Source organism: Octopus sinensis, linkage group LG2 (genome assembly GCF_006345805.1).
Source record: "Octopus sinensis linkage group LG2, ASM634580v1, whole genome shotgun sequence".
Classification (NCBI taxonomy): Eukaryota; Metazoa; Mollusca; class Cephalopoda; order Octopoda; family Octopodidae; genus Octopus; species Octopus sinensis.
This window is the reverse complement of record NC_042998.1, coordinates 141548102-141561492: the sequence shown is the minus strand read 5'-3', so window position 1 is coordinate 141561492 and position 13391 is coordinate 141548102. Positions and strand designations below refer to the sequence as shown.

At 35.4% G+C, this 13391-nt stretch overlaps 1 protein-coding gene across 3 annotated transcripts in view; it reads left to right on the top strand.

Annotated features, from left to right (window-relative positions):
- Positions 1–13391, top strand: part of LOC115224044 (mucin-5AC) — a 426655-nt gene that overhangs the window by 263762 nt on the left and 149502 nt on the right. The gene's annotated exons all lie outside the window — the stretch shown is intronic.

Here is a 13391-nt window from a genome sequence, read left to right as displayed (position 1 = left end):
ACTTGTGGACACGATCACCAGTTCACAAGCATGCGTAGACAGACTTGTAGATTTCTTTTTAAAAAACAAGTTTAGAGTTGTGTGCCTAGAAGAAGCTTTTTTTCTTTTTGCTCTCTATAAATTTCTTGTTAACACACAGAAGCATTTGTTATGGTAGGAGAAACTTTTGCACTTTGTTCAAAATTTGGATCTTGTGCTTGAAAAATAAAACTTATAAAGCAGGTCCTCATCAGGCGAGGTATTACTGTATGTATGTGTGAGTGTGTGTGTATATATATATATATATATTAAAGCAATAAAGTTAAAGTTTGGTCATAGAGTGACAAATTGTTTCGCATCCACAAAAGCCACACTTTTGTGGACAGCTCATCAGACTCTATAACAAGGACAAATTTAACTTTTTGTTGTGGCGGACACCCCCAGGTAAGAAGTGGGCTGGTCCACTACTAATAAATAGTGGACTGACACAGTAATGTCAGTCAGTGAGGTCTGCTGTTTGGGCCAGTCCCACAGACAACAAAATACATTGTCATAATGCAGGATATAACAGTGGTGATGAGGATTCCTAGCTCACACAGCTGCTGATGTGTAGTAGTGGGGCATAACAGTGGTGATGAGGATACCTCTTACTGTGTAACAGCGTTGAACTCTCATAGGAGTGTCAAAATGGAAGGCCTACATTCAAGAACAATGAAAGAAAGTTTGAAGGATTCGAACTCTAAGACAATTGAATTTCACACAGGGAAAAGTAATATACACTCAGTGAATAATATATATAAAAAAATGATTCTGAAGAAAAAAAAACACTAACACAGAATTGAACTACACACAGTGAAAAGTAATATACACACAGTGAAGAATATATAAAAAGAGATTTTGAAGAAAAAAACTATGGTTCTGTGTGGATGAAAAAAAAAAATAATAATAATAATAATAAGTCTGTTCGAAGGATTTATAAGTCAGGTTGCTATATGTAGTAGTGCTACCAGTAATAATGTAGACTTGGTACTACTTGTGGAATTTTGAAAGAAAATGGTTCTGTGTGGAACAAAAAATGATTCTGGTTAAAAGAAAAAAAATGAAAAAGAATTAATGATACATTTAAAGCAAGTCATGCCAGAATATTTCAAATGTAAGCAGATATTATATGTTGAAATGGAAAACGAACCAGTTGCTAAGAAGGTTAAAATGGATGAAGAAAATGCAAGCCATTTTGTGATTGGGGACATTAAACAGAGTCCTTCTTGAAAAGATTCCAGATGAAATGTCGATGGGAGTGACTAGTGAAGAACACATAGAAAATTTTGAAATGAGAGAATCTGAGCCATCTGTTACTGGAAAAGGTCCTTCTGCTTAAAATGCTTCATTGAGGAATCGTTCTAATGCTAACACTTTAAAAGATAGTGAAGTTTGTAGGTAACCAATCCAGTTTCTGCCAAGGAAATTCATAGAAATGTATAGTATATAATGAATAATAGAAATGAATAATATATAATAATGAATAATATATAATAATGTTGTATTGAAAGACAAAAAATATATATATAATTCTGTGTGGAACAAGAAAAATCTATATATGATAAATAGTTCTGGTTAGAAAAAAAAGTAAGGAAAAATCTCAAATCTCTAAGGAACAAAAATGGAGAGGTGTTCTGGCGGATGCCCCCAGATGAGAAGTGCACTGGTCCACTAATAACAGATAGTGGACTGACGCAGTCAGTATTGTCAGTCAGCGAGTTTTGATGTTCAGGCCAGTCCCGCAGAGATGACGGAATATGGCATCATAATGCGGGACATAACATTCTTCATCTCCCAGTGATGGAAAGTTGTTATGGTTAATTGGTCAAAAGGTCACCAGAAAATAAAAGTTCCAGCATTGGTGAGGATGAATCATATATATAAGAATGTATGTATGTATGTGTATATATATGTGTGTGTATATATATATATATATATATAGATATATATATATATTATATATATATATGAGTATATATATATATATGAGTATATATATATGTATGTATATATATATATATATGAGTATACATATATGAGTATGTATATATATATATGAGTATATATATATATATGAGTATATATATATGTATGTATATATATATATATGAGTATATATATATGTATATTATATATATATATATATATGTATGTATATATGTCTATATATATTTATATATATATTTATATATATATATATGTTATATATATATATGTATATATGTCTATATATATTTATATCTATATATGTATATATATATTTATATATATATGTATATATATATATATGTATATATATATTTATATATATATATATTATATGTATATATATATGTATATATATATGTTATATATATGTATATGTATATGTATATATATATATGTATATTTATATATATGTATATATATATGTATATATATATGTATATTTATATATATATATGTATATTTATATATATGTATATGTATATTTATATATATGTATATATATATTTATATATATATATCATCATCATCATCATCATCATTTAGCGTCCGTTTTCCATGCTAGCATGGGTTGGACGGTTCTACTGGGGTCTGTGAAGCCAGAAGGCTTCATCAGGCCCAGTCAAATCTGGCAGTGTTTCTACGGCTGGATGCCCTTCCTAACGCCAACCACTCCGTGAGTGTAGTGGGTGCTTTTTACGTGCCACCCGCACTGGTGCCAGACAGAGCTGGCAAACGGCCACGAACGGATGGTGCTTTTTATGTGCCACCGGCACGAGGGCCAGGCGAGGCTGGCAACGGACACGAAACGGGGCGGTGCTGGCAACGGTCGCGAAACGGAAAGTTCTCTTACATGCCACCGGCACTGGTAACACATCTGCAATTTCCATTGATCGATTTCCATTGATCGATTTCGATTCTGATCCTCACTTGCCTCAATGGGTCTCACAAGCAGAGTTTCGACATGCCACCGGCACTGGTAGCACATCCGCAATTTCCATTGATCGATTTCAATTCTGATCCTCACTTGCCTCAACACGTCTTCACAAGTAGAGTTTTGTGTCCCAAGAAGGGAAGGTATGCATACGTAGGCTGGCTCCATCCCATGTAGAAGGCCACGGGTTGTGGACTCACTTGTCCTGCCGGGTCTTCTCGCGCACAGCACACTTCCAGAGGTCTCGGTCTCTAGTCATTTCCTCAGTGAGACCTAAAGTTCGAAGGTCGTGCTTCACCACCTCGTCCCAGGTTTTCCTGGGTCTGCCTCTTCCACAGGTTCCCTCAACCGCTAGGGTGTGGCACTTTTTCACACAACTATCTTCATCATTCTCGCCACATGACCATACCAGCGCAAACGTCTCTCTTGCACACCACAACTGATGCTTCTTAGGTCCAGCTTTTCTCTCAAGGTACTTACACTCTGCCGAGTGTGAGTACCGGCATTACACATCCATCGGAGCATACTGGCTTCATTTCTAGCGAGCTTACGCATATCCTCAGCAGTCACGGCCCATGTTTCACTGCCATGTAGCATGGCTGTTCGTACACACGCATCATACAGTCTGCCTTTCACTCTGTGCGAGAGGCCTTTTGTCACCAGCAGAGGTAAGAGCTCTCTGAACTTTGCCCAAGCTATTCTTACTCTAGCAGTTACACTTTCAGCACACCCACCCCCGCTGCTGACTTGGTCACCTAGGTAACGGAAACTATCAACTATTTCTAGTTTTTCTCCCTGGAAAGTGACGGAAGTTGGTCTCAGAGCATTTTCAGTGTTTATTGTTCCTGAGCATCTGCCACATACAAAAACCATCTTCCTAGTTAGCCTTCCTTTGACATTGCTGCATCTCTTATGTGTCCATAGCTTACACTTGGTGCATCTTATAGAGTTTCTACCTACACCTTTTCTACAGATCGAGCAGGGCCATCTACCTGAAGGTGTTTGTGATTTGTCTACCTTCCTACTGATTACGACTTTGGTTTTAGCTAGATTGACTCTGAGGCCCTTCGATTCTAATCCTTGTTTCCACACCTGAAACTTCTCCTCCAGTTCTGATAGCGACTCAGCAATTAGAGCAAGGTCATCAGCATAGAGGAGCTCCCAAGGGCATCCTGTCTTGAATTCCTCCGTTATTGCCTGGAGGACTATGATAAATAGGAGGGGGCTGAGTACTGAGCCTTGGTGGACCCCTACCTCTACCCGGAATTCTTCACTGTACTCATTTCCAACCCTCACCCTACTAGCGGCGTCCCTATACATGGCCCGCACAGCTCTCACTAACCATTCATCTATCCCTAGTTTTCTCATTGCCCACCAGATAAGGGATCGGGGGACCCTGTCGAAGGCTTTCTCCATGTCAACAAAAGCCAGGTACAGGGGCTTATCTTTGGCTAGGTATTTCTCCTGCAGCTGCCTTACCAGGAATATAGCATCAGTAGTACTTTTCCCTGGCACAAACCCAAACTGCATCTCATCTAAACTAACTCTCTCTCTAATTAGTTGGGCTATGACCCTCTCCGTAACCTTCATCACCTGGTCCAACAGCTTGATACCTCTGTAGTTATTTGTATCTAGGGCATCACCTTTACCTTTGTAGCAGTTGACTATTATACTGCTACACCAGTCATTGGGTATGACCCCTTTGTGTATCACCTGATTAACTATATGGGTGACTAGGCTATAGCCGACACTACCAGACATTTTGAGCATCTCTGCAGTGATTCCTGATGGGCCTGGGGCTTTCCCTGTCTTCATGCTTCTAATTGCCTTAGCTACCACAGAACTATCAACTCGGATAGCTGGTCCCTCTGTTGGGTCAACATTCGGCAGACTCTCTTTATCCCATTCATTTTCTTCATTCAGCAACCTTTCATAGTGGCATCTCCAAACCTCTCTCTTCGCATCCTCATTTAGCGCAAGTGAACCATCTTCCATGCGAACACACTTCTCTCCTACCACATCACGATTCTCTCTCAAACACTGTCTTGCAACACGAAACACCTCCAGTCTTTGGTCCTCACGGCGCAGAACATTGGCAAATTTTTTCTTATCTGCTTCCCCTCTGGCTAAATAAACCTGTCTCCTAGCTTCTCTTTTGGCAGTCTGATACAATTCCCTGCTACCCCCATTTTTCCAGACCTTCCAAGCCTGTCTCTTTTCTCTAATAGCCCTGTCTACAATATTGTTCCACCACCACGTTATTCTAGGTCGAGAGGGGACTTTGCACCAGCCACAGATCTGGTCAGTGGCTCTCAGCAGGTTGTCCCTTAGAAACGTCCAGCTGTCTTCTACCCCCTGTGATGCTCTATCCCCTTCTACTTCGTCAGAGGCTTCAAGTAATATGTCCCTAAATCTCTGTCCATTTGCAGGATCTTTAAGCTTCCAGATCCTTCTTCTCCATATTTGTCGTCTTCTGGTTGTCCTCCTAGTCCTGATCCTAAAGTCACTAACTACCAGTCTATGTTGTGGGGTACATTCTTCACCTGGGAAGGTTTTGGCATTTATAAGCAGCCATCTCTCCCTTTGCCTTGTAAGGATGTAGTCAATTTGGCTGGTATGTTGGCCCGATTGGTAAGTGACTAGGTGGCTGGTAGGTTTCCTGAAGTTAGTGTTGCAAATCATAAGATTATTTGCATCGCAGAACTCCAGCAGCCTGGTTCCCTCCTCGTTGCGGGAGCCATAGCCATAGCCTCCATGTACGCCATATTTATATATATATCTACATATATAAACTAGAAAAAAGCACATGTTATTAATTCAACAATGAAATAATTAAATCATACCATATATAAAAAAATTAAATATAAGATAAAAACATATACCAATGATTAAGTAATGTAGAAAATGATAAATAAAAAGTATATAATTGGTAAAATGACTACACATGTTTCATGGTTATATTTAAAAACTGATAACAGTAAGACCAATTCAATTTAAATATAGCCACTCTTCAAGTCCAAGATAAAAACAATAAAATAATTAAATAAAGATATATAATCTTGTAAAATATGAAATATTTTAACAAATATATTCTGGTGTAAATAAAACTAGAATAAATAGGTATAAATATTTATTATATCTATGAAAATAAATTTTAACCTATATAAGAAATGAATAACAAACTATAATATATCATTACTAGAAATTTAAAATACAATTAATTAAATTATTTAAAACAAATATATATATATATAACAAATATATATATAGATGCAGATGTCTTTAAAATAAAACTGGATCTCTTCCTGTCAGGTGTCCCAGATGAACCAACTTCATGGCAGGAGGTGCAGATGAGGGCAGCTGCATCGAACTCTCTCATGCACCAAATGGTAGTTGCTAAAAAGCATTTGTGAAGTAAAATCATGTAGCAACACCAAATGGCGGTGCCCCAGCATGGCCACAGCTCGTGAACTGAAACTAGATAAAATTTAAAAAATATATATATATATATATAAAAATACAAAATATACATTAAGTGAAAACTAAAATACTATAATTTAATCTTTATACATTAGATTAAATTATTTATTATTAATAAACATCTAAGTTAAATCTTGTTCAAATTAAGTAATATATATACTAAAAAAACTTCACGTTAAGTTATATACATAATGCTAGTACAAACTATGAATGTTAGAATTAAAAATAGAAAATGGTTCAAATATATACACACCTATTATTTAAACTTACTATATTATTAATTTATATATAGTATATATAGATTTAATATTACACTTGCTTATAGAATTGACCAAAATATCAATTAATATTAAACTTATTTACTTAAATGTAATACTACATAACAAATAAACCTCCTAACTATTAAATAATATATTGTCTTACAAAACTATTTCACAAAGTAAATTATATGTAATACGTTCAATCACATTATAAAAATAATAAATTAAATAGATATACATATCGTAACTAATAATTATCAAGAAACTATATATAAATTAATATTTAGCTAGATATACAGATTCAGCTAGACTTACAGATTATTTAATCAATTTTTTTCAACTAAACACTTTCAAACTTCCGATACTGGTAGAATGTGTCACATAGAACAGGGTTTACTCTTAATGTTTTTGACAAAATTTTGTATTTTAGAAGTTATTTCGTCAGAAGTTACAGAGTGACAATGGACAAATTCATGTTTGATAAGTGCCAATACATGAAACTCTCAGCTTTTGACTTATTCTCTAACTTCTGCCAATGATATATATATATATATATACATACATATTACATATATGTGTAAAAACAAATCTCATCACGCAATCGAAGCAATGAAAGAACCTCTACCTGATCGTTTGACATGCTAAAAATAGCAGCCAAAGTATCCCCTACCTAAATCACATGCCCATTGTATGTAATGTCCTAGATTATCCCTAAAAAGATGGTTTGCTGAAGGCTGGAATGTCTTTGATGATATGTTTGTAGTATCAGGGTTGATTTGAGGTTAAATAACAATAACATTATGGGCAATTTCTATATTAACACCCACACGATTTACACTAAGAAAAAAAATTGATTTTTTGTGTGGAATCAAGTACCCTGACTTCCTAATATGCTGCAAATCCCATATTTACGTTCAGAAAAAATTGGGGGTGAGCCCATCCTGGAATCATTGGAAACTTTTTTTTTTCCCTGAATGAATTCCTGTGACCTCCTAATATTGCAAAATTAGGTTACTTAAGGTGAGCCTGGTAACTGATGGCTTTTGGGTCTTGTTGTTTGTAACTTTTGGTGAGCCATGGTGCAACCAACAACATGGTAAAAATCTCTGCCATTAATTTGGTGTGGATGGGTAATATTAAAATAATTTAATCACAACATATATTTAAATTAAACATGAAAAAATTGAAATCTTATCATCTTGGAAAAATTGAAATATCATCTTTCAGTATTTTATAAGGTAAAATCATTAATTATTAATTGACACATTATTAATTATCTTATGACAGCGATGCCTGGAAAAATCATGGATTATATGGAAAAATGCAAGCATGAAAAGTCATATTCTTAAGATTATAAACCTGGAAAATTACAGGACAAGTTATTACATCTGTAAAAATATAGGACAAGCTATTACTTCTAGTAAAGTAAAGAATAAGAAACTTTTTACTTAAAATATTGCAGCTATAATTAAAATTTGAATATTAAAACTTATTTTATTATAGTTAACAAATAACACTAATTTAAGTTAAAAAAAAGTGACTAATTAGACAAACTTACAAATTAGCTGAACAGTTTTGTACAATAAATTTAAAAGATGAGAAATGTAAAGAGTGATAAATTAGAAGAACTGGCATTCTTTGCTGCAATATTTTAAGTAAAAAGTTTCTTATTCTTTACTTTACTGGAAGTTATAGCTTGTCCTATACTTTTACAGGTGTAATAACTTGTCCTTTACTTTTCCAGGACAAGTTATTACACCTATAAGAATATGACTTTTCATGCTTGCATTTTTCCATGTAATGTATATAGTGTGTGTGTGTGTGTAGCTGTAGAAACTCTGCCAGATCGGATTGGAGCCTGGTGCAGCCATCTGGTTTGCCAGTCCTCAGTCAAATCGTCCAACTTATGCTAGCATGGAAAGCAGATGTTAAACGATGATGATGATGATATATATATGTATTTATATGTGTATAAATATATATAGTGTGTGTATACCCATGTATGGACATCATAAGATGGTTGTAAACAAGTATCACCATCATACAAGTGGTGTTGCTTGTTTCCAGTCCTCTGTGAAACTCATGGGGAAATATTACTTTACTTGAAAACAGGTGAGGGTTGGCAACAGGGAGGGCATCTGGTTCTAGAAAATCTGCTTCAGCAAATTCCATCTGTGCCATGCAAGCATGGAAATGTAGATGTTAAGAGATGATGATGATGATGATGATTGAACACTTAAATATTGGTTTCAAATTTTGGCACAAGGCCAGCAATTCTGGGGAAGAACTAAGTCAATTACATCAACCCCAGTACTCAACTGGTACTTATTTTATTGACCCCAAGAGGATGAAAGATAAAATCCCCTTTGGCAGAATTTGAACTCAGAATGTAAAAGATGAAATGCAGCTAAGCATTTTGCCTGGCATGCAAACGATTTTGCCAGCTTGCCGCCTGATTGAACACTTGTGTATTGACTGATTGATTAATATGACAAGCAGTCATTAATGAATGAGAAGATTGATTTTTATCACTTAAAGCTATTATTGTCAATGGAAACACCTAATCATATTGCAAGTGTTAGTAATCTCACCTATTGTCTAAGGGATTTCTCCATTTCATTTTCATCAAATTTTTCCATAACCCCACACATATATCTGGCCCTTTGCCCTTTCTCAACTCATATCTTAATACCTCTTTTCCTTGTTCTCCTTTTCTCAATCTCAGCCATTTTTATTTCTTTTTCCTCCTCATACTGAACTTCCTGTCTGATTTCTTCTGGTGAATATCTTAGACTGGTGGGTGAAAGTGTGGTTGGTAGAGATATAAAATAAAGACTGTTATGTTTCACACCTTAATCTATTTCTTTCCTTTTCATTTTTTTTTTTTCTTATTTCAATCTAAAGCTTACCGGTGCTCAATCATGTTAGAATTTTTATGCATATACATACACAAACATACATACAAACACACATACCTACACAAACATATACATATATGCACATACATACATGCATGCTTATATTTTCCTTTATCATTTTGTGAACAGGGAATGGTTGTTTAGTTAAATACTTTATAAAGTCTTGCAATTTTTTCACTTTTCTTTCTTTTCATCTTCCTTCTCTCTCTCTCTCTCCCCCCCTCTCTCTAATGCACACATTACATCATTATATATACATTGAGACACTTTGGATTGATATATATATGTATGTATATACCCCAAACAAATGGAAACATCTTTTTATCTGTGTACATTTAGCATTGTATATATATATATATATATATATATATATATAAAAATAAAACGTGTGTATATGTGTGTGTATACACACACACTGTTCTGCATTGTAACACTTTGGATTGATATATATATATATATATATATGTATGTATATACCCCCAACAAATGGAAACATCTTTTTATCTGTACATTCAGCATTGTGTATGTATGTGTGTGTGTATATATATATATATATGTGTGTGTGTGTTTGTGTATACACACATACACACACTGTTCTGCTGCACTGATTTTAGTGTCTGTCATTTTCATTGTGGATCCAAACTCCCAAGACCCAAAATACAATCTGGTTAACTGGATAGCTGGATCAAAAACACATCCATCCAACCTTCCCCCAACATCCACCACTATTCCAAGAGCCTCTTTATTACAAAATAAATAGAACCCTTTATTTATTTATTTTTTTTAATATTTCAAAGAAAAGTCTGAGTAAATTACGTAAGGGAACAGTAGGACATGGCAAAATGGATGAAAGATTGTGGGCGAAGGTGAATGAAGTCTGTCTTTTTGTAACAATTATTTCTCTTTCCCTCTGTCTCTCTTTCTCTTTCTCTCTCTCTCTTTCTCTCTCCTTCACTCCCTCTGTCATTCCTTCTTTCTCTCTCTTATTCTCTTCTTTTTCGTCTTTCACTGCCTTTCTCCCATTCACTGTCTCTTTCACTTCCCCTCTCTCTCTTCTCTTTCCATCAATTTCTCTTCCCCTCTTTTTCTCTTCTCGCTCCATCAATTTCTCTTCCTCTTCCTCTCTTTCTCTCTCTTCTCTACCTGCTCCCTTTCACCTCTTTCTCCTTTTCTCTCTGTCTTTATCTTCTCCCCTAGCCTCTCTTTCACTTTCTCTTTCCTGCTCCCTCTCTAGCCTCTTTTATCTCATTCTTCTCTCTCTCTCCCTCTCTCTGTCACACACACACACACTTTAATTCAAAATCATCATTACTTTAAGTAAATCTTCTTGAAAAGGCTTCTTGCAAATTATAGAAAAAAGATGTTGAAACACTCACACACACACACACACACACACACACACACACACACATGGAAGACACTATTAATATAGCTTTTTTTCTTTTTATTTACACAGAAATTTATTTTTTCCACCAATACCAAGCTTGTATGGATTTCAGAATTTTTTTTTTTATTTCATTTATTTATAAATTCCTAGTTAGGTTTTTTTCTTTTCAATTTTTCATGTATAATTTTGGAGCTTTTTTTTTGTCTGTTTGTTTGTTGTCTTAATTTTTCAGTATGCATCTATATTATTTTTATTATACATATTTAAAAATATTTTCTCTCAAAATTTATTCATTTACACCTTTTCTTTAGATCTTTGCATGTTCTTCATTACAAAATCCTGTATAATAATAATAACAACAATAATAAAAACAACAATAACAGCAAGGATTGCAGTTTAGAAAAAAAAAGGAAGTGAAAGAAAATGAAATAACTACAAATATTTCTTATATCCATAATGTCATATCCCATATTAAATGGCTTCATGGTTTTTCTTTACTGCCAACAGCCAACCGACAATGGATGAATATTTTTTTCAGATATTAAACTGCTATAAAACATTGGGGAGGGTTGGGGTGAGTCCTGTTATATTAGAATTTACTCTGCCTGTCAGCAGATTTGATCTGTGTGTGCAAATAGACAAAAAGATTAAAAGAATGAGCAAGAGAGAAGAAACAACTTGGAATAAAACTTTTTTTAAATATCACTGACCCACAAGCACACACACGCACTCCCTCCCCCTCTCTCTCTCTCTCTCTCTCACTCTCTCTCACTCTCTCTCAAACATTCTAGGATAGGTAAAGCAATGTCAGTATTCTAATGCTTTCATCCAATATGAGCTGGAAAACCATCAGGAAGAAGATAAAGCTGCTGCAATACTCATCTATTGTTATACCAACAGCCATCCATGCCTGTGGAACTGTAGAGAAAACAGCGAAGGTCTCTCAATTGCTGGCCATGTTTTGTCAAAATGGCTTGCATTCAATCCTGGACATCTCTCTATCTTGACAGATTGAGAAAGTAAGAAAAATGATAAGAGCTGGCATGGAAAGTTTAAATGGCATGATGACTAAGCAGTGGATACTGTTTACTGGTCATGTGCTTCAATTACTGCAGGTGAGACATGCCACCATCATGATGGGGTGGATGATGCTGGAAGGAAGACAAAAGATCAAATGGAAGACCAAAGCAAGATGTGGTGTAGTATGTACTAGGATGACATGATAGCAATTGAATCAGTCTGAGTGAAGCTAAGAGGAAAGCAAGCAATCAAGATGTTTGGAGAAGGCTCATTGCCTGTTGTGCTGACTGCACTTTAAGGATCTAAAAACTAAGATATGTAAAAAAACAAATAAATAAATAATCTCTAGCTGGTGACCAGAGTGAGGAGGCTGTCCTCTCAACCCATATACTGTTATGGGTGCCACTGGATGATGGGCTCTGGTGATGATGTTTTCCATGCTTTCTGATCCAGGGTGCTGGCCTTAACATGCTTTGAAGTCAAGGTGCTATGACTTCAGGTCTTCCTCAATTTGTTTCACCCACATTTTCTTTGGTGCAGGCACATACACACATGCACACACATGAGGCAATTATGCCGATAAACATATTAAATGCAACAGCTTGGGTTTTATATACAACAAATATGTATGTGTGTGTATATATGCAAACAGAAAGAAAGCTGACAATATATATTGATATTTATATATTAATAAATCAAACTTTCCTCTTATAACCATTTTTTACCCTATGGTATCAGTCCCTCATAAAGACATTGAAGTCTAAGTTCAAATCATTTGAGCATTTCTAAGTGTTTTTTTTATAATGAGGATCTCTGGATCTCATCTGTTGACTATATAAAATACACCAATCCGACCGTGGCCGTTGCCAGCCTCGCCTGGCACCTGTGCAGGTGGCACGTAAAAAGCACTCACTACACTCACGGAGTCGTTGGCGTTAGGAAGGGCATCCAGCTGTAGAAACATTGCCAGATAAGACTGGAGCCTGGTGCAGCCTTCTGGCTTCCCAGATCCCCGGTCGAACCATCCAACCCATGCTAGCATGGAGAACGGACGTTAAACGATGATGATGATGATGATGATGTGTGTATATATAGATAGATAGATAGATAGATAGATAGATAGATAGATAGATAGATAGATAGATAGATAGATAGATAGATAGATAGATAAACAGACAGACAGACAGACTATTACAACAGGTTTCATACAATTTCCATCTGCCAAATTCTTTCAAGAGGACGATAGTGGACAACACTTGCCCAAGGTGTCATGTAGTGGAACTGAACTTGAAACCAAGTTATGGAAATGAACTTCTTAACCACTCAGCTATGTGTGTCTCATTCTTATTGTATGCAGTGTGTTTATATTACTTTAATCCCTGACCCCT